At 43.8% G+C, this 25,391-nt stretch overlaps 1 pseudogene; it reads right to left on the minus strand.

Annotated features, from left to right (window-relative positions):
• Positions 1-232: 232 nt before the first annotated feature.
• Positions 233-2,123, minus strand: LOC118112430 (annotated as a pseudogene).
• Positions 2,124-25,391: the final 23,268 nt, after the last annotated feature.

The following is a 25,391-nucleotide window of genomic DNA, read 5'->3' on the forward strand; positions in this document are numbered from 1 at the left end:
AGTGCACATATTGAACCTGGAACTAACAAGGCCTATAGAGTATTGCCTATAAAACAACATTAATTATGAAATAAATGAAACAAAAATAATAAATAAAAATAAAAGTAATAAAATCAGTTTCATTAATTGCTTATGGCTCTATCTGCAGTTTTTCCAGAGTAATTTCAAGTGAAAACATTTTCTACAGGCAAACAACAGCCAAAAATAATTTACTTCAAAGAAAAATCAAATGTCCTGTAGTAGCAAGAGAAAAAAAATGCAAAAATGAAACTGCATTAAAAACTGAAAATGCGTCAAAGCACCGTTTGCTGCTCTGTGATGCTCACTGGTCTGAGCCAGACACTTGGTGTCTCATCTTGGATACAAGTTCATCAATGTCTGGGGTCAGGCTCTGAGCTGAGGAAATCCTCAGGATTGAGTGAAGGTGCTCATCAGTAAGACGAGTCCTGTGTGAAGTTTTGTTTATCTTCATCAAAGAGAACAGTTGTTCGCACAAGTATGTGCTGCCAAACATAGAGAGCGTTTGAGCAGCCTAGGAGCGCAGCTGGGGCATTGTGTCGGGGATGAAACGTGGAAACTCTGCAGCGCCCACAGACTCATATTTTGCCTTCAGTGTGTCACTACATTGGAGCTCAATCAGCTCCATTTGGAGGTTTGATGGTGCGTTTTCCACGTCAGCTGCAAATGGATTACTGAGCAGTTCAAACCTGCTTTTTTGGGCTTCAAAATCGGCAAATCGCCGTGTGAAGTCAGCACCAAGTATGCCGAGTTTTTCAGCAAACTGTGTAGTTGGGAAGGCAGCGACCTGCTCTTTCATTGTTTGGCAGTGCGGGAAATGGCTCAAGTTTTCCTGCAGCATCTGCGTCTCCCACAGGCGCAGCTTGGTTTTAAAAGCCCTCACTGTAGCGTACATGTCAGTGATGACACGGCCCCGCCCCTGAAGCTGCAGGTTGAGCGCATTCAGGTGGCTCGTGATGTCACACAGAAACGCCACTTCACACAGAAACGTTTTATTTCGGAGCTCTGTTGTGCCTTTCCCTTTGCTTTCCATGAACTCACAGATCTCCTCACGCAACTGGAAAAATCTTTCCAGCACCTTTCCCTGGCTTAGCCATCGCACCTCTGTGTGATAGGGCAAGTCACCATATTCTGTACTTAACTCCTCCAGAAAAGACTTGAACTGGCGGTGATTTAAACCTTTGGCTCTGATAAAGTTAACCGCTAATGTTATGATGCTCATCACATGTTCCATTTTCAAGGCTTTGCCACACAACGACTCCTGGTGTATGATGCAGTGATAAGCTGTCAACTCACTTGTGACGTTTTCCTCCTTCATCTTTTCTCGGATCCTCCCCACCAATCCACTCTTTTGACCGCACATCGCAGGCGCTCCATCTGTTGTCAGTCCCACAAGTTTATCCCACGGCAGCCCCATTTTATCTACACATCTGGACACCTCTTCAAAGAGATCTTTCCCCGTAGTTCTGCCATGCATTGGGTGTAATCCCAAAAACTCTTCTGTTACGCACAGGCTTGAGTCCACTCCACGGATGAAAATTGACAGCTGGGCAGTATCAGAAGTGTCGGTGCTCTCATCCGCAGCAAGGGAGTATGCGATGAAATCTTTTCCCTTTCCCACAAGCTGTTGTTGGAGATTGGCAGCAAGGTAGCCACGGTCAGCAACGGTGTTTCGGCTAGGCTCACATTTTAAAATGCTTGCCTTTTTCTGGGCACACGGCGTCGCAAACTTTAATCATGCAGTTTTTGACAAATTCCCCCTCGGTAAAGGGCCGGGCTGATTTTGCAACCTCTGCTGCCACAATAAAACTGGCCTTAACAGCAGCCTCGCTTTGTGATTTGGCTTTAGTGAACATAGCCTGCTGTGACACCAGACTTCTTTTTAACTCCTCTACCTTCTGTAGCCTTTGTGTCGTGTCCAGATGCTTGTATCCATCTTGGTGCTTCGTTCCATAGTGTCTTCTTATGTTGTATTCTTTCATTACAGCCACACTGTCTCCGCACAGAAGACACACAGCTTTGCCCTTTACATCCGCGAACATATACTGTGCCTCCCACCTGTCTTGAAAACTCCTGTTTTCAAATTCCACCTTTCGTTTAGCCATTTTTTGGGGAGAGGGATAGTTGAAAGTTGACACAAGTGGTATGTAATACAGACTGTGAGGCGTTAGCAGGTATGGCGTGCCGACACACGGGCAGTGCATTGTGGGATTTGTAGTATTGTCGTGGTGCGTGCGATATACCGGCGGGCCAGCTCAAATAGTAAATAGATTTTATCATGCGGGCCAAAGATAATTCATTCACGGGCCGGATGTGGCCCGCGGGCCTTGAGTTTGACACATGTGTTCTAGAACATCGATGCATGGCGGTTCGTCAGAGAGGTCAGGTCGTGGGGAACACTGGACTTGAAGTTCAGCCACACAGTTGTGTTCTTCCCCGTCATCCGGAAGCGGAAGAAGTGTGGCTGGGTTCAAGTTGAACAGCGTTTCACTGTGATGTTGGGCATGTCAAGAAAAAGGATGAAGTGTGATACATAACCAGCGAGCAGCAGAGAGATGTGAGGTCTTCTGTTCTGTAAGAATGAGAGACACAGCATGAGGAACAAGGAGTGTGGAAGTCAAGTAACCTACTATATCTCGTAGGCAAGAACAGCTTTTCACAGGCGGCCACTGCTGCATAAACAACGTGAGCCAGCGCCACCGGATTAAGTTTGGGGAGAAGTAGGAGACAAATGTGTCACCATGAGACTGAAAGGAGGGCCCAGTCATGCAGCTTCTCTCATCCACAGCTGGGCAAAGGTTTGTCAGGGTTAGGGAGAACAAGTGGGAGATTCTGCAGCGTCTTCTTCAGTGTGACAAATGCCTCGTCTGCCTCAGTGATCCCAAGCGACACGTTTAGTGGTGATGATTTGCCATAGTACAGAGCACCTAAAGGCTTCAAGAAGAGCAAAGTCAGGAATGAGCGTTCTACAAGAAAGAACATGTGAGTGAATGACATGAGTTGTTTCTTCGTCAAGGGTTTAGGCATGTGCCAATAGCTTCTACTCTTATCAGACAGGGATTTGCCATCTTTGGTGACATGACCCAGAAACGTGACAGTTTGTTGAACAAACTAGTTTGCTGAGCTGACTTTATGGCCCTCACGAGCCAGATGTCTCAGCAAAAGCGATCGTATCTGTTTTCACATTGCTCCTGTGTGGGACTGGCAATTAGTAGATCATCAACATACTGCAAGAGAGCTGAACCCGGAGTGAGGATGAGGGGTTCAAGACTGCATTCCTGAGAGCCTGATTGTATAATGATGGAGACTCACAGTAGCCAGCACAGGCGTGTGTGAGCGTGTAGGCCTTGTTTTCAAGGTAAAAGCTAACCAGTACTGGCTGTCCCTGTGGAACAGGAACATAAAAAAAGCATTGGATAAGTCTACAGCAGAAAACCACGCTGCATTAGATGGAATTTGGGAAAGCAGCGTGTATGGAGCCGAGGCAATATGCGTCGAGCAATTACAGCATCATTCACAGCCTTCAGATCCCTGCACAAACCGCCACTCAGTAGGTTGACCTTTGTCTCTGATCTTCTTAACTAGGAACAGTGGAGTGCGGACCGGTGAATCAGGGCAGAGACATTGCACCAGCCTGCAAAAAGGATTCAAAAACAGGACGTATCCCTCCCTTGCATTCTGTCTGAGTGGATATTGTTGTTTTACATTGGCCTATAATCAGATTTTGGAGTGATTTTGACTGGATCACAGTTTCCAGTGAGGCCCACATCATGTTGTCCTTTGCCCACAGTGTTTCAGGCAGATCTGAAAGTAAGGCAGAACATCACGAGAGAGGTTGGACAGCATTGCATAAGAATGAAGGTGATTTCAGTCACAACAAATGAGGGCGTGTGGCTGGAGAACAGAGGTTGGAGACATTTTAGATCAAATGCACTCCAGTTCAGGTGAATACATTACGTCAGGCGTGGTTTTGGGTTGCCAATCAACGGCAGCCTGGCATGATCATAAATGGGCCTAAGTCTTGCCACTGGTCATCATGCAGTGACAGATGTGAGGGCTGGAGATTCGAGACGAAACAGTGCCATCTGTTGGTCAGTGAGTGAGATGGAGGCGGCACTTCTGGAACCAGACCAAAAAATATTGGACCTTTCAGAATCATCAGGAAAAACAAAACAGAGATTCATAAGCATGATCTGCTGTGTCTGTCACATGTGAAGTGCAATGCAGTGAATCCAGTGTGCATAAAAATTGAAAAAGGAGACCGAGAGACCTGACCTGGAGAGCAGATCAGTGGAGGCATTTGCAAGAAGTTGCCACTGATATACAGCAGCTGCTATGTGGTCTGTGACTTTGTGAAGAAGAATTGTGCGTAACTGTCACTCCATCAGGAGGATACTAAATTGAGCCTAACACCATCATCAAATCTCTCTTTCTAATAATTTAATTGGGCAACAGGAGACCAACAGAAAATCATGTTCAAACCGTATGGGATGTTGTCAAACCGGTGCATTTGAAGAGGTTTGTGAAATTTTCTTTTACAGTGGCACCGCTGGCACCTTGAGAGAATATCGCGACCATATCTCTCAGGAGATGTATGACAAATCTGACATCCTAACCACAGAATAACCTGCACCAGAGTGACCATGAAATTAAGTTTGGGCCGTTAACACACAGTTCGAGTTAGTGTTTTTTTCTTAAAAGCATCACTATTGTACTTAACATAAGAACCACAAAGTTGTGTGTTTGCATCTGGTGTGTGTGTGTGTGCGGATTAGTTTAGCAAGCAATTTCTTGTGCTGGAGCTTTTTGTTTGTGTGTGGTTAAATTGCAAGCATTTTCTTCATTGCAGTGGCATGTATGTATCTGTGTTTCACTTCCCTTTCTCTGATCCTCGGCGAGGTGGGTCAGTCGTCTCCGTCTGCCCCCTCCTCACTTTCTGTAGTTAGTCAGCAGTGAGGATTCTTGTCTCCCCCTCTCTAGCTGCTGAGGGCAGTCCCTTGCCCAGTGTACAGAGAAGCCTCGCCTGACCACGTCAGCCCTCTCTTCCTGGTGGTGAAGTGGCTCCGCTCTCAGATTATCTTGTCTGTGTGGCCTTGACAGGGGCTGGCCAGCCTGCATCATCTGGTTAGCTGTGCTTTCTGGAGTTGTTGATTCTTTTTCTGTTGAGTTTTGTCTTTGGTTTCTTTGTGTTGACGTTCAGCATGTTCCAGCACTTAGCCGTCTGACCTCTGTCAAGCGAGCATCCTCAAGCCTGCGTCTGCCCGTGGTAGGAGGCAGACCATTCAGAAGGAGGCATGTTTCGGTCTGTTTCATAAGCCCTGGCTTGTCAGCCAGGGTGTCAGGTATGGAGATGCCTCTGTGTTGATTAAACAGGACAGTCCAGACGTGTGAGAAATCTCCTACGGTTTCGCCTGGTTGTTGTTTGCACCCGTTATTTTGGACATGTCAATTTTATTGGGAAGGCGGTCCCTCAGGGCGTTGAGGAGTGTGTTGAGGCGGATGGCGTATGCTGCATTAGCCGCATCATCCCAGTCTGGTGAAGTCAAACGGAGGTCTCCCCCACAGTGCGGACATATCTTTGCAAAGTCAGTGGGGCCTAAAGATGAGAAGAGGTGGCGTCATCATTCAGTCCTCCCGCTGCCCCATCTCCATAGACTGGGAGAGTGGTGGGTGGAGTCTGAGATGGGCCTGATCGTTGATTGGTGGAGTCTGGTCTCTGCATCATATGGGGAGGTTTTGTGGCGTAGGTGAGAAGGAAGGCAGGCGTCGAGGGAGGACTGCCACACCCTGTAATGGAATACAGAGATCTATATGATTTCTTTCAACTTTCTCAGTTTCCTTCTTATCTTGCCAGCCATCTCAACAAATGTTTGTTTTCTGTCCCTACACTCTACTCCTTTTCCCACATTTCAAGACACTTTCTTATTATCTTCTGTCTTTCCACATTGCGACCTTGATTTATTTTATTTTATTTTATTTTTTTCTCTTTTTTTTTGTTGCTTTTTAATTCTTTCTCGAGTTTCTCTCTTAAAAGTTTAATTTTGTCGACAATGAAATGACCCGTTATGAGGAAAAGCAAAGTCTGGACCATATTGGAAGAGAAATGTCACACTTTCCCATCCCCACTCTTGCAACCATAAACCCTGTTTGGACTTTCTGGGTTTTGAAGTCCTTACTTCCCTTGTACCCATCCTTATCAATTAAGTGTATGAAATCGTACACACCTACAATTTCCATTGAACCTCAATTTAAAGCGTGGGCGTCTCCATGAATCACTTGTTTCTTTCTCCGGCAAAACAGAAATACCATCAACTAGGATGGTGCCACAAGGACGAGAGTCAGATTAACATCATTAATCCACAATAATCCAGAAGGCCAGCTAATACACCCGTTCCAAATAAAACTTTAAATGTATTATTGCTATGTTTGATTTTGTATTTGAGAAATCATCTTAACAGTCATGAAAATCTGAATTTCAACATCTCTCCAGATATAAGATGACCAAGAGAGGTCTTTGGATCCCTGTGAAGAAGGTCGGAACCCAGTTATTTGGGCCTCTCTTCTCTTAACTGTTGGAGGTAGAGGCAGAAGATTTTCTCTCCTGGGTGATCAGCCACCGAAGACTTCTCGGGTCAGGCAGTCTTTCAGGGATCCTGTTAGAAGCGACGCCAAGAGTTTGTGATGGAAATTCATCTTGAGATTTGAAATAATGAAATTCTGAGACTGGAGTTGCCTTCCGAGTCTTTATAATAGTAAGCTCTGCAGAGATTACACAGCAAGCACGGGTGCTCAAAATGGAACTAGCCGCCCAAGTTCACAAAGCCAGAACTTATACAAGGGCGTTTCATAAAACATAATATGAAAAAAAGACATGAAAGACCTGAGATCATCTGTGTCTGTCCGTCACGCTGTAGCAGTTGGAAGAAAACATCACCAAATAAGGGCATGCACCCTGTTTATCAAAGGGAGTCATAAGCAATTGAGACACCACCAAATAAGGCTTCCATCCTGTCAGGTAGAACTGATATCCAGCAACATTAGACACCTGGTCAGGATTTCCAATACCTTAGACACTGGTCAGTTGAACTCATTGAGTTGTCTTTATTGATTAACAAGTTTATAAAAAACTTGTTCTAAATAGTTATCTTACTAAGCTCAATTCTAAGGCTGTTCTGTAAATAGTTTTATAATAAACAATCCGAGTACGCAAATACAGATACAGATAATGGTGTACTCGCTCATCCCTAATAAAGATGTGAAATATAATGACATATGTTATGTTTTCTAAATCAGATCCTGGATACAAAACAATCTATAAACAAGAAAATGGAAATCGAAAAAAATTACTTGCATGGAGAATATGCCAACAACAGGCTGAGAGATCCCGATATATAATATATATTTTTTAGAATATAGAACTAGATGGAGAATATCCCTTGTACGTTTGAAGGTTTTCTGCACAATTTAGGTTACCAACTACCAGTAGATGTAGCAGGTTCTAGTGGCCACCAGCGGATGTTAGGGACATAACTTCCCTTATCCCCCTAGCGTTTATGTTTTATTGTGTGTGTGTTTTAGCCTTGTAATCAATGACACAGGTCAAACTTGAGGGTACGCTGAGGCTAAAGGTAAATCTGAATCCCCAGATCTTTGAGCAACCTGATTGTGGATGTTGTAAGGGAACCCCTGCAGCCAACCTCCATAGGGCAAACTATTGCTTTCCAACCACGTGGCTCTGCCTCAAATGCCTGCATACCACAGCCTTTTCCTCTCATTACAGCCAACATTATCCTCCAGTTACTGTCAATTCTACGAAATAAACAATGCACAGGGTGTTGGACAGAGTATCAAGGTCAGATCTTGGGGTGATAGTGACAATATGTGAAGGGACTGTAAGCCACTGGCCCACGTCCACCAACATCTCCCAGTCTCGGGCTTGTTCCAATGACATGTCATGGTCTGGTGTTCTGAGTGTTATTTTGTCCACTTCTTTTGAAGAAGTGTTTCTGTTTATTAATATATCCCTGTATGTTTGTCTGGCTGTTTTAGTTGTTCCTCGTTTCATGTCTTGCATCTGGGTTCTGTTTCCTGTTTTATTTTTGTAGTGTCTGGTTCTTGTGTGTCGTCTCTAAGCTTTACTTCCTGTCCGTGATTATCTGCCCCAGTCCTCATGTCTCACCTGTGTCTAATTGCCCCTGCCTTCCCTGTGTGTATTTAAGCCTCTGTGCTTCTCCTTGTCCTTGTCGGATCGTTGTCGTATGTAGTTGTGTTCTCGTGTCTACCTGTCTAATCTCCTCTCCTGTCCTCCTGTCTGGATCTCCTGTCCTGCTCTCAGTGTTTGTATTCCTGTGTCTCACAGGCTCCCGTCCTGATCTCCTGTTCTTTATTCTAAGACTCCTTAGTTTAAAACTCTGCGTCTGGGTCCCACTGCCTCACCAACTCTGACAGTACGATCCGACCACCAGTGTGCAATTGCCCCTGCCTTCCCTGTGTGTATTTAAGCCTCTGTGCTTCTCCTTGTCCTTGTCGGATGTAGTTGTGTTCTCGTGTCTACCCATCCGGATCTCCTGTCCTGCTCTCCAGTGTTTTGTATTCCTGTGTCTCCTGAGCTCCCGTCCTGATCTCCTGTTCCTTTCATTAAAAGACTCCTTAGTTTAAAACTCTGCGTCTGGGTCCCACTGCCTCACCAACTCTGACAGACCACTGACTAAAGTTAGAGATCCCAAACCAATGAGACATGCCACAAATTCGAAGACACACACAATTCTTTTGAAAAATACTATTCACAGTTATATTCCTATTTGTGTAGAACAACAGCAATGATGTACTTTTTAACATCATTTGGTTACCATCCAGTAGGAACAGGTAAAATAATAAATAAGGAGATAACAGATGAAGAAATAAACAAGGCTATAACAGATTGAAAGCAAATAAAATGCAAGTGCCGATGTTTACCCTTCAGAATGGTACAAAACTTTGAGAGTTTGAAACAATGGTAGCAATGTAAGGTTTCTTTTGAGTAGTTCTTGGAGGTGGGAGACCCCGTTCTCTTGGAGACAAGGACAAGACAGAATATAGACCTACTTTAGTTTTAAATATCGATTATAGAATATGTGCATCGAATTTTAGCAAAACGAATGGAAAAGATAATCCCAGATCTGGTGATCAGATAAAACAGGTTTGTCAAAAATAAGCAAACCCAGAACAGCGTGAGTCTGCTCTCACCTCATTGACCACATAGAAAAACAGTTTCATCCTCACAAGCCAGTAGTGGTCACCAATAAATCGATCCCGATCTACAGTCGATCTCTAAAACCTTCGCTGTCGATCCTGAACTCCCTGGACTCACATTTGCGGTTGTACCGCAGATCAGCTTCCATCTGCCGATAACAATCAATGCCCCGTTAAGACCTCTTTATATACAGTCTATGGTTAGAACAAGTGAATGGATTCAGAAAGTGCAAACGCTGGTGCTTTTACTTTGATGCCAGAATAAACAGTGAAAATGATCTTTCACCTTTTTTAGTTTATCTGATGAATTTATGTCACAAGCATAAATGGTTGCAGCGCTTTCTGTAGGCGTTTCAAAATAAAAGCACTCAAGCGTTTCTGTTGACGGAATCCATTCTTTTTGTTTAAAGGGTTTCTATTGTGAAATATTTGCAGGAGCAAAAAGTTGCAACTGTACTGTATAGTACTGGTATTTATTTGAGTACACAGGACTACTTTTATACAAGGAAATAGTCATATTTATGGGCATATTCAAGGCAAAGCCTATATGTAAAACATTGTGCTGCAGTAGCAGCTCCTCTGCAAAACATATTGTTGTTTAAGATAGCTTTAATTAAACCTCTGCTTAAAAAGCCCACTCTTGATCCAGATGTTTTAGTTAATTATAGACCCATATCAAACCTGCCCTTTATTCCCAAAATCATGGAAAAAGTCGTTGCTAACCAGCTGTGTGATTACTTAGATAGCAATGGTTTGTGGGAAGACTCAGTCAGGATAGCCTGTACATATCTATGAAACTGTGAATCTAATCCTTAGTTCAACTCCGGGAATGTCTCAAAGACATTAAGGCCTGGATGACAAAGAACTTCTTACTTCCCGAAATTCACAGAATGAGGTCATTGTAGTGGCTGAGATCTCAGAGAAACCCTGTCTGACCAGATAGTCACCTTCGATGGTATTAGCTTGGCCCCCTGCTCCACTGTGAAGAACCTTGGAGTTATGCTTGACCAGGACAATAATAATTATATAATTATTATTATATGATTATTATATTATATGAATTGTTGCTGCTATCAATAATAACATATCTACACTCTTACTGTTTTCATTATAACTAGTCAGAGCAACCTGATGTTGCACAAGTTTTTCTGGTCTCTCCTCTCTCTCCCCCTCTCCCCTATCTCTCTCTCTTTTCTCCCCTCTTTTCCACCCATCTCTCTTCCCCATTTTCTCACCCCAGCAGTCGAGGCAGATGGCATACAGTGAGTCTGGTTCTGCTAGGAGGTTTCTTCCCATTAATAGGCCAGTTTTTCTCTCCACAGTCGCCAAAGTGCTTGCTCATTGTGGGAACTGTTGGGTTTCTCTATGAATATATACCTATATGTAATGCACCTTGAGATAATGTATGTTATGATTTGAAGCTGTACAAATACAATTTTATTGAATTAGAACAAACCACTGAGGCAAAAGAGAGAGGGGGGGTTTAACCTTTAAAACTTCATTGACCACATAAGAAAAAATTGTTTCATCCTCTAAACCAGTGGTCCCCAACCCGTCGATCCCGATCTACCAGTCGATCTCTAAAACCTTCGCTGTCGATCCCTGAACTCCCTGGACTCACAGGCTGCGGTTTGCGCCCATGTAGATCAGCTTCCATCTGTCGATAACAATCAATGCCCGTTAGAACCTCTTTATATACAGTCTATGGTTAGAGTGAATGGATTCCAGAAAGTGCAACGCTGAGTGCTTTTTTACTTTGATACGCAGAATAAACAGTGAAAATGATCTTTCACCTTTTTTGTTTTATCTGATGAATTTATGTCACAAACATAAATGGTTGCAACGCTTTCTGTAGGCGTTTCAAATGCTCAAGCGTTTCTGTTGACGGAATCCATTCTTTTGTTTAAAAAGGGGTTTCTATTGTGATATATTTGCAGGAGCAAAAGTTGCACGGCTTCATACTGTATAGTACTTGTATTTATTTGAGTACACAGGACTACTTTTATACAAGGAAATAGTCATATTTATGGACATATTCAAGGCAAAGCCTATATGTAAAACATTGTGCTGCAGTAGCAGCTCCTCTGCAAAACATATTGTTGAACTAAATATTGTGCAACGAACAGATGCTGTAAATATGAATTGTTGAGTGTGAATATTGCGCATTGAATATATAAAGTTGCAAATCTGTCTTTTGCTTTGTATATATTTATGCTCGTACATTCAGCCTTTAACAGAAATGACAAAAATAATAAATATGACCCTCCTAAGTGTTTTTTTGGAAGCTATCAGGGTGGTAGATCCCGGCTTACGTTTTCAATTAAAAAGTGATCTTGGGCTCAAAAGGTTTGGTGACCACTGCTCTAAACCAACAACTTGTCTATTAGACTCCCAACTAGACTTTTTAAGGAAGTTTTCCCCTAATTGACGGTTCCATATAAAATCAGGTTAATATGTCTTTGTTAACTGACTATGTACCACCAGCTTTTAAGATAGCTTTAATTAAACTGTTAAGACCAGGCTTTTGGAGCGCAGAGGCAGAGAGGAAGAGCGAGGCAGGAAGTCAAGTCAAACAGGAGTTTATTAAATGAACCGTGTGGAGCAGGCAGGCAGGAATCCGAGGCTGGAGTCAGGGCTAATGTCCAGCTGGTAGTCTGGGCAGGGAGACAGGGAAAGTCAGGACACAGCAAAACAGGAAGTTTCAGAATCTTCTAGTATCGTTTACTAAAGGTGGTGGCTGGCAGTACTGACGGTAACGAATCTATAGTCCGAGACTGAGAGCAGGGCTGGAGCTTATAAAGGTAGCTGACCGATCAACAGCAGCTGTGTAGCCAAGACCCCAACTCCAGCACACCAGGTCCTCATCTGTAATTAGTCTCCACACACACACGAGAGAGAGAGAGAGAGAGAGAGAGAGATACTTTTTTGATAACTTTTATTTAGATCATTTCATGCATCAGCAAAAACAAAATTAATAAATAACACTTCAATGAGACTCATTTTTTACAAAAGAAAAAACTACATGTGAAGGACCAGTGAAGGACCAGTGAACCGTCCTCCTCTACTGAACATAAAACCTGTCTGATCCCCCACTGAGACGTAAAAGCTTCCAGGTTACTGGTCAGGCTGTAGAAGGCGTGTTCAATTTTCAGGCGAGTTGCTACCAAACCTTCGAAGCACTTCTCCACATCTGTCCAGCCCCCACCCAACATCTGGTTCTTCCTGCTCTTCCAGGTGGCCAGTTTAGCCATACCGAACAGGAAGTTGACCAGGACAGTGTTGCTCTGCTTCCTTTGTGGTATTTAGGCCCAAAAACAAACAACGGGAGAGAAAAGTTCTCCCCCAGAGCCTCCACCCACTGTGCAGTTGTCTACGGCAAACCTCTGATAGGACAAGTCACACTAGATGTTCTACCGTCTCCTATCACCACAGAAACCACATCCCTCCCCAGTGCTCGGGTCCAGGTTAGCTCTGTGTCTGTTTGTAGCTAAAGCTCCATGTATAAATCTCCACTGGAGGTCACCTACGTTTCTCAACAGGAGGTTTATACAGGACCCTCCACCTGCCTTCAGGGGTGCAGCCTGCAGCAAATCCTCAGTCCACCTCGTCTCCTTGACTCAGCCAGAGGCGAGGTTCAGCACCTTCACACAGCTGACATAAAGCTGCTTCTTCCCACAAGAGCTGAAACTACCCAGCACCAGTGTTTTGAAGGAAAGAAGCAGTCACTCTCCCTCTCGCCACCCGTCAGCAGCAGGGCTGTGATCAGAAGAAACAGGTACTCACAGTCATCATCATTGGTCAGCTGATCACGATTTTCAGCAAACGCTCTCAGTGGCACAGACAGGGACTGCAACACTTCCTCCATAATCCTCTTCAGAACTCTGGAGGACCTGATGTTGGTGACATCACAGAGTGTTTCCCAGGATGTCTTTGTGAGGTGGCCCAGTTTGATGATGCCAGCCTTAATAAACTTATTCCTTAGCGTTGTAGAGGAAAAGGTGTCAGTTCTCAGGAAATCATTGTAAAACAGCGGCTCCTCAAACAGCCATATCCCCGGTCTGGGGTCAGGAGTCCGCTTGACCTCAAACGTCTGCCAGGCGTTCACCACCGAGCTGTAGAGCCGGTGTCAGTCCAGTCAGGTCAGCTTCAGTTGATGAGATTAGAAATAACTGTTTGTCCAGCCCTAGCCGGCCAGCTTGTCTGAGCAGCAGATGAGCAGGAGCCAACCAGCGAGACCACATGTACAACAACTTCTGCCGTCTGCAGTCTGAAGGCACTTGATTCTGGACACCAATGTCAATGAGACCCTGACCTCCTCTGCCACAGGAGATACAGGGCCGCTGCCCTCTCAGCCAGTGCTGACCAGACCAGAAGAACTTCACCAGGCATTCTGCACATCTTCAACCAGACCTGGAGGGGTGGCACCAACACAATAAGTCTGTGCCAAAGGGAGACGAGCGACCAAGTTGACCAAGCTATCAGAACCCTTCCTGTAGGACAGATAAGGTAGCAACCATTTCCATTTTTAGACTAACTTCGCTTCACCTTTCCAGCACCCCCTCCCAGTTCTGCCTCTGAAATCCCTCACTTCTAGATGGACTCCTAGAACTTTATGCCATTCCTTCCCCGGAGATTTCCAAGGAAGACCAGGCTCCAGTCATGAGCTCCACTGACCCATTAAAACCCCTCACTCTTCTCCCAGTTGACTCTGGCTGAGGCTCTCCCATAAAAGACCAGACTTTCCTGAAGTTGCTGGACATCATGCTGAGGTCATGGATAAAAACATTAACATCGTCCAGCATATGCTGGGGGGCGACCACAGGAGGTTGTGGGCAGCCCCGGCAGAGAGGGCCCTCAGCCTGCTCCTCAACCTGCACAGAGAGGCTCGATGAAAGCGATGCTGTACAGTTGTCCTGAGATGGGGCAGCCCTGCCTGATGCCTCTCGTGACTGGCACAGGACAGCTCAGCCCTCCCCACCTTCACCACACAGCTAGCCCACTATACAGCAGCTTGACCCAGAAAGGAACCCCCGGAACACCAAAGCCTGCAAGGTTGAAAATAAAATCGTGATCCACACGGTCAAAGGCTTTTCTTGATTGAGGTGAAATAATACCCACATTTACATTATATAATTTACACACATCACACACATCTCTTGTTAAAACAGATTGTCAGCATGGATCTGTCAGGCACACAGTAACATTGATCTGGGTTGATCAGCTGTTCGATGCAGGTCTTCAGTCGGTTTGATAAAACCTTAGAGAGGATCTTATAGTCTGTGCATAAAAGGGCCACTGGTCTCCAGTTCTTTAAAAGGCTAAGATCTCCCTTCTTAGGCAGCAGAGAGAGAACTGCGCGTCTACATGTCAATGTCTCGTCCCAAAACCAAAACCCAGAAATGTTTTTAAAAATCTGAAGGTAATCCATCCACTCCAGGGGCCTTTCCGGACGTCATCTGCGACACAGCCGCGGTCAGTTCCTCTAAGGTGATGTCAGAGTTTAATGTATCCTGTTCTTCAGGACTCAGTTGAGGAAGTCCTTCTAGCTGCTCTGCAGCAGAGTCCACATCACAGTGAACCGCCTGAACAGCTCTGGGTGAACTCTGCATGCTTCCTCATCTAGCCGGTTCATGGTCACTTCTCCGTCTGGGAGCCGCAGAGACACCATCTGTTTCTCCGAGCCACCGACTTCTCTAAGTTAAAAGAAGGTGGTCAGGCGTCCATATCATGTAGTTTAGTGAAGCGGGCTCTGACCAAGGCTCCTTTGGCTCTTTCATGTAAAAGGAGTTTAAATCCTGTCTCTTTGGTTTGAGCCGTTCTGCATCCTACCCGTTGCTTTGTGTGACTGGGACAGCTTCCAGGTTTCTGATCTCCTCCTCTAGCTTTTTGAATGGCTCTTTTTATTTTGTGGTCGAGTTGGCTGCGTACTGCTGACAGAACACTCTGATTTGGGCCTTTCCTATTTCCCACCACTGGGTAGGGGAAAACTCGTCTTTCTTATTTTCCAAAAAAGCCCAAAACAGTTTAAAATTCTCACAGAAAGTAAAATCATGCAATAATTTAACGTTAAAATGCCAAAAAGACTTCGATTTTACTGTTGAGGATAAAATAAACTCCATTAAAACTAGATGATGATCAGTAAAACCAACAGGGAGGATCTGACAGTTAAAAACCGGCAGAAAGATAAAACCTGTCTAACCTGGCTGCACTGATCCTTCCATCTAAAACTTTGACCCAGGTGTACTGCCAGGCTGAAGGATGCTTTAACCTCCACACATCCACCAGATCTACTTTGTTACGATCTCGGATAAAAGCAGAGATGACTGAACATGGCTCCACCGTCCTGTCTAACTTAAAATCTGTGCAGCAGTTCCAGTCTCCACCCAACACAATACATTCCTCTTGGTCTATGCCACTTAGTGTTTCGTTTAAAATTTTAAAAACTCTTTCCCGCTCAGAGCCTTGATTGGGTGCATAGATATTAATAAAACTGAATTTAAAATCTTGTACTTCAGCTTTTACAATCAGGATTCTGCCTTGAATTATTTCTGAGTGAGAGATTATATTTACATTTGCTATTGTAGAAAAAAGAATGGCAACTCCTGCACTTATATTTGTCCCATGGCTGAGGACATATTGTCCACCCACCATAAGCCCAATCAATCTCATTAAGGACTGTCAGTATGTGTTTCTTGGAGAAACACAACATCAAGTCTCTTCTGCTGAATTGTTTCCGATAAGACAGCTCTCTTCTTTACATCTCTGCCCCCGTTCATATTTAAAGATGCTACCCTTAGACCCTGCATGAGAAGAGAGGAGAGAGAGAACAGCAAACAACAACAGTGGAACACCCAGTGATTTAAGAACATATTTATTTTGACACTTTCATCTTTTTTAACATTTTTGTGTATGATACCTTTAACCATTTTCTTACCCTGGTGACTAATTTCTTTAGCGTGCGTTTCTTTTCATCTAATAGATGAAAAAAACCTGCCCTTTATTCCCAAAATCATGGAAAAGCCGTTGCTAACCAGCTGTGTGATTACTTAGATAGTAGTGGTGCACGATGTATCGGCCGTATATCGGTAAGCGGCCGATATTAAGCCTCGTTACTGCCATCGTATGTCGGTAATAAACTTGACTTTCACGATAACATTGGCGATGTTCATTGGTATGTTTTCTGCAGCCTGCCAATGGCATCAGATTATAGTACACTGGTCGGGTTTACCGGGCTGAAGCGCTTGCCTTGCGCAAGAGAAACTCAAGCCTCCATCCACCCCTGTTAAACCTTTGTGCGGTTCACATGGGCTGTGATGCGCCGCGCCCAGCGCTAGCGCCCTTCACCGATGGTTTCGGCGTGCGAGCAAGCGTATCGCGCCAGGAAACAGACTGAAAAATGATTTTAAACGATATAAATCGTGTGACCTGTTTTGAGTGCCTGTTCCTTTAAATGCTAATGAGCCAGCCCCCCTCTCCCCCCATGATTTTAAACAATATAAATGACATATTTTATATGATATAAATGATCAAATATGCATCCCATACTTTGTATTCCCCTTCTGTTGTCCTGGAGTTTTAATTTTCCCAATCACATAATTAAATGTCCCCCTCTGCCCATCCACTACAGCCACACAAGCAGTCATATAGATAAAAAGAGAGAGAGAGGGGGGCTAAAGGCTTACTTGGAGAATCGTCATTTACCCCCACGACACCACGACATTGAGCGGGTTACATACAACAACAAGCGGAGAATCGCGGGCTGACCGGCGCGGAGAAATGCGGGTCGGTGTGCACATGCACAACAGGTACTACATACAAACAGCAGAGACAATGTCGGCAAGCGTCGGCTGTGTGGGATTTCTTCACTGTCTCAGAGAGAAAGATCGCCGTTTAGCAATTTGCAAGACATGTTCAGCCGACATTTCAAGAGGGGGTAATACCACCAAGGATTTCAACATGGCATCTAAAGTTACACTTGTCACTTTTTCTGTTTTTCATATTATTCAAGTAATAAACAAATATCGGCTATCGGCTAGATTGTTGTTTTAAATATCGGTATCGGCCAAGAATTTCCATCGGTGCATCCCTATTAGATAGTAATGGTTTGTGGGAAGACTTTCAGTCAGGATAGCTGTACATATCTATGAAGCCTAATGAATCAAATCACTTAGTTCAACTCCAGGAATGTCTCAAGAACATTAAAGGGGACATAGCATGCAAATTCCCCGCTGTGAGTGCTTCTACACGTTAATGTGGGTATCTATGTCTACCAACCCAAAAACTCTGGAAAAAAACACTTGCGCGTTTTGTTATGGTTCCTCTAAGTCAACGTCATGCTTGAGTGACTCGATTGAGCTTCTCTGGGTTTTGTGTCGTAACAAGGCACTGGAAGTCTCCCTACATGGCCTTGGCCCACCCCCACCTCACCCCCCGTCCCCCTGTCCCCCACACTCATTCGCCGGTTTACACCGGAGGCTGCAGGCAGCGCGCGCCGTTCTCCAACACGCAGCCGCCTGGCTGTTTACACCGCAGGACGTGCATTTCTCTCGCTGGTCAGCCCCCCATAGACTGTATATATAAGGTCAGCCCTTCGATTCTGCTTTCTCCGCTTGTTGTTGTACCGTTGAATGTCAGGGTTCAGGGGTAAATGATGGTCTGCATAGCCCCCCCTCTCTTTCTCTCTGTCTGTCTGCTTGTGCTTGTAGTGGATGGGCAGGGGACATTTAATTGTGTGATTGGGAAAATTAAAACTCAGGACAACAGAAGGAGAATACAAAAGTATGGGATGCATATTTGATCATTTTATATCATATAAAATATGTCATTTATATCGTTTAAAATCATGGGGAGAGGGGGCTGGCTCATTAGCATTTAAGGAACAGGCACTCAAAACAGGTCACTCTGTAGGGCTGTTTTATACAGGGTAAAAAGATTGCTGTTTTTAAATGATCCTTGTGGTATTTTGACCAAAGTATGTTACAGACATTTCATTAAGACCCCAGGGGAACCATATCAACTTGTGATAAAATGGGCATGCTATATTACATGAGCCCTGGATTGACAAAGAACTTCTTACTTGAAATTCACACAAAGATGAGGTCATTGTAATTGGCCCTAAACATCTCAGAGAAACCCTGTCTGACCAGATAGTCACCTTCGATGGTATTGGCTTGGCCCCCTGCTCCACTGTGAAGAACCTTGGAGTTATGCTTGACCAGGACAATAATAATAGTGTGTATTATATGATTATTATATTATATGAATTGTTGCTGCTATCAATAATAACATATCTACACTCTTATTGTTTTCATTATAACTAGTCAGAGAAACCTGATGTTCTCTCCCCCTATCTCTCTCTCTTTTCTCCCTCTTTCCACACATCTCTCTTCCCCATTTTTTCTTCTCACCCCAACTTGGTGAGGCAGATGGCGCTCACATTGGAGTCTGGTTCTGCTAGAGGTTTCTTCCATTAATAGGTCAGTTTTTCTCTCCACAGTCGCCAAAGTGCTTGCTCATTGTAGAACTGTTAGGTTCTCTATGAATATATACCTATATGTAATGTGCCTTGAGATAATGTAATGTTATGATTTGAAGCTGTACAAATAAAATTTTATTGAATTAGAACAAACCACTGAGCAAATGAGAGAGGGGGTTTAACCTTTAAACTTAAAGACAATCTTTCATCTGTGTCTGGATCTGTAGCCAGACTGGTGCTGCCTGCTCCTCATCTCTGCTGCTTGGCGAGTGGAATCTTTCCATCAGCTTCTCTCTGGATGCTGCTTGTGAGTGTTCTCCTCAGTGTGCTATCAGGCCTTTTCTTCTGACACAACTTGTTAGAATGCCCGAGCGGTCGAGGCGCCCAGAGAGGAAAAACACGATACAGGTTCCAGTTCAGGCGTGTTCTTTTATTCACCCACAAATCCAAAGTATAAATATACAACAAATATTTACATAAAACCATTAACAAAGTATACATATGCAATTAATAAATACTAAATAAAATCCATGACAGAGGGTAAGGACATTTCTGATCATGCTGGGGTATATTTAAAACTACATTTAGATAACAAACCTAAGAGGAGAATTTATGGAGATTCAACACTAGCCTTGTGAATGACCCTGAGTAAAAAAAAGGGCATTTAGGGAGAATTTAAAGATTACATTGAGGTTGAGCCAGATACCTGGATGAAACAAGTATCTTGCCACACACTTTATGTTGCATCTATATTGCTTACAAGTTCTTTCAGTTCATATATTTCACTATTTAGACATTAATACATTCCTTTGGTCTTTTGTAGTGTGACATCATCACATTTGTTGTCTTTTTTCCTATTATCTAGAATTAGAACTAGTCTGCTTTTGAACCTATATATAAAGCCAGTGCCACCTGCTAATAAACTGAACAGAAGACGAAGAAGAACCGTGATCATTTGTATCATTAGAGGAAAGGACTACTTTTGAAAAGTATTTGGGAACATTTTTTCTGAAAAACTAAAACAATGACAATGTCAACTTCAGCTCAAATGATTTACCAATGTCTGAGGAGGAGGAGGAGAAGGAGGAGAAGGAGGTGGGACATGCTTTCTCTACAGCGGAACCTGCTTGCTGTCTGATAATGGGCCCACACATTGAGAGATGTCCCTGCCAAGTCTTCAGAGTGTTCAGTGTTGACAGTTGAGATGGTGGCCATAAAAAATCAAAAACTGAATGAAGATGCTTCCTTCATGAAGTGGCGATGTTGGAGCGGTCAGGGACCTTGAGTCAGAAAAACATGTTGTCAAATTCATTGACCATTTCAGGCATAAGGACTGTTCTTATTTGGCCTTTGAATCGCTGGACAAAAGCCTTTTTAACCTAATGTGTGAGAGGAATGGATGCCACTGACTCTCAATGAAATTCGTCTAGTGACACACCAGCTACTGGTCTCTGTTGAGGCCATACATAGTGTTGGCATCATGCGTACCGACTTAGGCTTGACAACATAATGCTTGTCAATCACAAGTATGAACCATTCAGAATCAAGCTGATCAGTTTGGCCAGGCCCTCCCCAGCGGAGCGAGTGAAATATGGAAATGGTATGAATGCATACAGCACCGGAAGTAACCTTGGGTCTCTCCTTTTCCCAGCTGTTGATATGTGGGGAGTGGAGTTTGCATCATGCTCTACCTCTATTTTGGACAAAATCCCCTCCCTTATAATTGTGCGTATAGTTGGATGAAATCTGTGTGCACCTACTGGGAGGGCCAAGGATCAGTACTGTGGTCTGGGTATACAGCTGGAGGTATTTTATCTTCAATAAGGAAACAGGGTGGAGACTGAGGACACCAGAGGAGTACCAGAAGATAATGGTGTAAGCCACAATTGGAATAGTCACTGGGATGAGTGGAAATTAGAGGGACGCAGTACAGAGATTCCCAGACAAACGAATGAGCTTGACACAGGATGGCATTTTAGACCTCGTAAATGTTGTCTACATCTTGATGCTCATCTTAGAATTAGTCCCAGTGTAGCCCTTAAACATCCTTTTTTACAATGGTTGACATAGCAAATATACTGCAAACAAGCTCAGATGAGTCTTCCATTGATGCTGTCACAAATCAAGACTGTGATAAAAAGTCATCCTCCATTCCTTCAAGCATTGGGCTGCAGCTGCCATCACATCTGAGGATGACAGTGCTCATGAAGTCAGTTATGAGCCAGACAAGGTCAGGTCTGACAGAAGCAGAAGACAAAGGAAAGAAAGAGAAAGAAAGAAAAGCAGAAGACAAAGGAAAGGAAGAAAGAAGATAAGCAGAAGACAAAGGAAAGGAAGAAGATAAGCAGAAGACAAGGAAAGGGAAGAAAGAAGATAAGCAGAAGACAAAGGGAAGAAGAAGAAGCAAAGCAGAAGGGAAAGGAAAAAGAAAAGAAGAAAGAAAAAGCAGAAGACAAAGGGAGAAGAAGAAAAGCAGAAGACAAAGGGAAGGGAAGAAGAAGAAATACCTTCAATCTCGAAAACGCAACACTTTCGGGAACAGGGAAACCACAGACACAGAAGAAGAAAGCATCCTGCGAACAGACCCGAGGATGACGGTGCTGATGAAGAGTCAGCCTCCATTTCTTCAAGCAATGGAGCTGCAGCTGCCATCACACCGGGATGACAGTGCTCATGAAGTCAGTTATGAGCCAGACAAGAAAATCAGGTCTGACAAGAAGAAGACAAGGAAAGAAAAGAAGAAGAAAAGCAGAAGACAAAGGGAAAGAAAGAAGAAGAAAAGCAGATGACAAAAGAAAGGAAGAAGAAGATATGCAGAAGACAAGGAAAGTGAAATTGATTGTGAGTTCCAGGTGGACATGGAAAATGAAGTTTCACCAACAGGAACTGGTGAAAATAGAAGTTTTAATCCCAAAAAACTATCTTGCTGCTCTAAAGAAGAAAGCCCTCAATCTGGAAGAGAATGCCAACACTTTCTTGGACTGAAAGCCCACAGATATCGAAGAAGCCAAGGATCCTGCACCCAACAGACCCGAGGATGACGGTGCTGATGAAGAGTCAACCTCCATTTCTTCAAGCAATGGGCTTCCTTGGCTGCCATCACACCCGAGATGACAGTGTCATGAAGTCACTTATGAGCCAGACAAGAAAATCAGGTCTGAAAACCAGAAGACAAGGGAAAGAAAGAAGAAGAAAAGCAGATGACAAAGAAGGAAGAAAGAAGATAAGCAGAAGACAAAGGAAAGTGAAGAAATTGATTGTGAGTTCCATGTGGACATGGAGAAAATGAAGTTTCACCAACAGGGAACTGGTGAAAATAGAAGTTTTAATCCCAAAAAACTATCTTGCTGCTCTAAAGAAGAAAGCCCTCAATCTGGAAGAGAATGCAACACTTTCTTGGACTGAGAAACCCACAGATATCGAAATAGCCAAGGATCCTGCACCCAACAGACCCGAGGATAGCGGTGCTGATGAAGAGTCAGCCTCATTTCTTCAAGCAATGGGCTACGCTTCTCATCACACCGGGGATGACTCATGAAGTCAGTTATGAGCCAGACAAGAAAATCAGTGAATCAGCGTCCGGCGTGAACCCGGCATGTAGATTCATGCTGTACAACATCAGGAGAATACGTCCCTTCTCACTCAGAAGGCGGTGCAGGTTCTAGTCCAGGCCCTTGTCATCTCACGCCTGAACTATTGTAACTCCTCCTGGCCGTCTACCTGCTGCTGCCATCCGACCTCTGCAGCTCATTCAGGATGCAGCAGCTCGACTGGTTTTAACCTTCACCAAATTCACTCACACTACTCCGCTCCTCCGCTCCTTCACTGGTTACCGGTGGCTGCCTGCATCCATTTCAAAACATTGGTACTAGCATTACCGTGCTGCGAGCGGATCGGGTCTACATCCAGGACATGGTCAAGCGTTACACCCCAGCCCGTTCACTCCGCTCTGCTTCGGCCAATCGGCTTGTTGCTCCCTCACTGCGAGCTAAACACTATCAAAATCACGACTGTCTGCTGTCCTGGCTCCAAAATGGTGAAATGAGCTCCCATCATTATTATTATTATTAGAGTATCTTTTAGATCGTTACTTCACAAGTATAAGGACATCCCTGTGTGAGAATCCTTGACTCTAAGATTCTTCCTGGACTTTGCAGACATATTACTTCTGCTAGTTAATACAACAAAATGTGTGGGCTGAACTTTGAATGGAGGTCAGTTGTTCCCACAGATGTTATGTCATTAAAGTAAAATCACATTAAAAAAAATATTTATATATTATAGATGTGTCATGATATTAACAGTTCTGGACTGATATAGAACTAACATTACTGAACTATTGATGTCTTGGGTTTTTTATGCTCTAGAAATCTGGCAGAAATAGTGTAAGCTATCTGAATTGACTGTATTGGCAACTTTTATGCTGTCAGACTATATATGATACCATAATATAGCATTACTGAATATATATATAACTGCTCATCAAAACTAACTCTTGTTGGATGTGACACCTTATCTTACTTGAAAACAATCTGGGGTTATTTTAATGTTACTTTATGTGTTAGCTTAGTGTGTGCAGTTAGCTTTAGCAGTCACAACTGACTAATGTTGGTCCTCAAACCACCGTCTCAGAGAAATAAATAGAATTTGAATAATCAAATAACACCCATGCAGACTGTCGCATTGATTAATAATTTTCAAAGAACTAGGTTTTTCTTTAAGTATAATTGGTAGTTAAAGATAAGCGATATACTTACTTTTCAATTATGAGTGACCTCTGGGCGAATGACATTCTCCTTTCGTTTGCATTCTCAGTCGGTAGATTTGACCCCACAACATCTACAGCGCCATCCCGCGACATTTTGATCGTTTCGAATAGTAGATGGGAATCATTACTAATTTGCAGAATAAAAATATACACTTTGTTTGCTCTCACATTGTCTCATCTTTAGCTAAGTCCCGTTGTGCCTTATCCCAGCTCTCCCCTCTCTTCTCCTGGGACGGTCATACCATTCTCTGCGGTTTTCAGCCATTCGGCGTCCTGACTCGGTAGTCAGAAGAAAACCTCTAAAACCCAGGGAGGTGAATAATTCCTAGGGGATGTTCGGCAGTACAATAACCAGACATCCCGGTCTGTTCCAGTTTCTATTAAACACTAAAATGTTTTCAAATTTCACTACCTACTTTCTCCGGTTTCAATCAGAATCAAAATAACAATTACATATAGCATTACATATGTTTTCAGCGCTTACATGGAGGGTTAGCAGGTTCGGCATTCTTTTAGTTACGTAACCCTATAAAAAAAAGTTAACAAAACACCATGTGATGTTCCGTTGTCACGGAGCTTGCATCTCTCTCTGACAGGACCTGTCAGTGTGATACTAGTTGGTAGGCAAGCCTGTCAATCACTCATTTTCATGCCTGTTGCTAGCCAATGGCCTTGAGGCTGAACAGACCAACATGCCCATGCTAGCAGTTAGCTGTAATGCTAAGGAGAAGTTTTCCAAAGAGCTCCTGGACGCTCAGTCACAAAGTACCCGTCAACGGCATGCGCATCGAGAACACAATGGTCCCGGTTTGGGAGTTTTAAACTGTGGTTGCCTTACATGTGGGTGTCGGCCTATGGTGGCAGCGAGGGAAGCGTCCATAGCAAAAACCATAACAACAAAAGAAATCCGATAAAAGAAAACTAACAAACAACAGATCATACAAACCATCTGAAGGAAGATTATGAAAATAAAAATAACATTTTCTGCTTCAAAGTTGATCAAAAACACATTTAAACGACGAAATATTTAATTTCCCATAAAGTATAAAATGAATGTCCACTATGTTTTTTGTTTTCACGAAGAGAGAGAAGCGCATAGGTCACGTGAACGTGAAGAAGAGAAAGGTCAGTGCTGCAGAGAGCTCTGTGGAGCCGCAGCCAATTGTTTCAAAAAGCACAGAGTGCACAAGCACAAACCCTCAATCTTGAAGAGAATGCAACACTTTCTTGGACTGAGAAACCCACAGATATCGAAAAAGCCAAAGGATCCTGCACCCAACAGACCCGAGGATGACGGAACACCTCCTCATCATCGGAGCCGAGGCTAATGGACTCCACTGAGTCGGAGTCACCACCGACAATTACTCCCTGTCCGGACATTAGGTCGGTTTCGTGCTCGCTGTGCATGACATGAATGATCTAACCCAAACCTTACTAGCTTGCTCCTTGAATAAAGGGTTTCTCAGTGTCTTGGCATCGCCTGTGGATGTGGGATGGCTACCCCATCAAAGGATCCACCACTGACAAGCTAGCTGGGTGCGCTAGCTTGCGTCGGCTGGTTTTTGTGATAAGGCGTGCACTGTGCTCACAGCTGCCCGGGGATGCTAGTGTTTTTCAGCCGTGTTCCAGATCGAACATACAGAGTGGGTATCTGCCCCCGAGATTTTGTTACCACATGTGCACAACCTCGGTGGTACCTTGCTCTTGTCCATGGTGAGGGCAGTAGCAGGGTCCATGGTGGTCATCCCTTCCGATAAAGTTGGAAGCGGTGAGTAGCTAGTATGGTGACTAGCTACTAAACTCAAGAAGCTATGCAGCATTCAGGTAGCGCTCGTCGACCGATTGAGAAGAGGTCTTAGACTGAAGTGATGACATGACGTCAGGTCTATATATAGTAGG

The sequence above is a fragment of the Hippoglossus stenolepis genome, chromosome 7, assembly GCF_022539355.2.
Source record: "Hippoglossus stenolepis isolate QCI-W04-F060 chromosome 7, HSTE1.2, whole genome shotgun sequence".
Classification (NCBI taxonomy): domain Eukaryota; kingdom Metazoa; phylum Chordata; class Actinopteri; order Pleuronectiformes; family Pleuronectidae; genus Hippoglossus; species Hippoglossus stenolepis.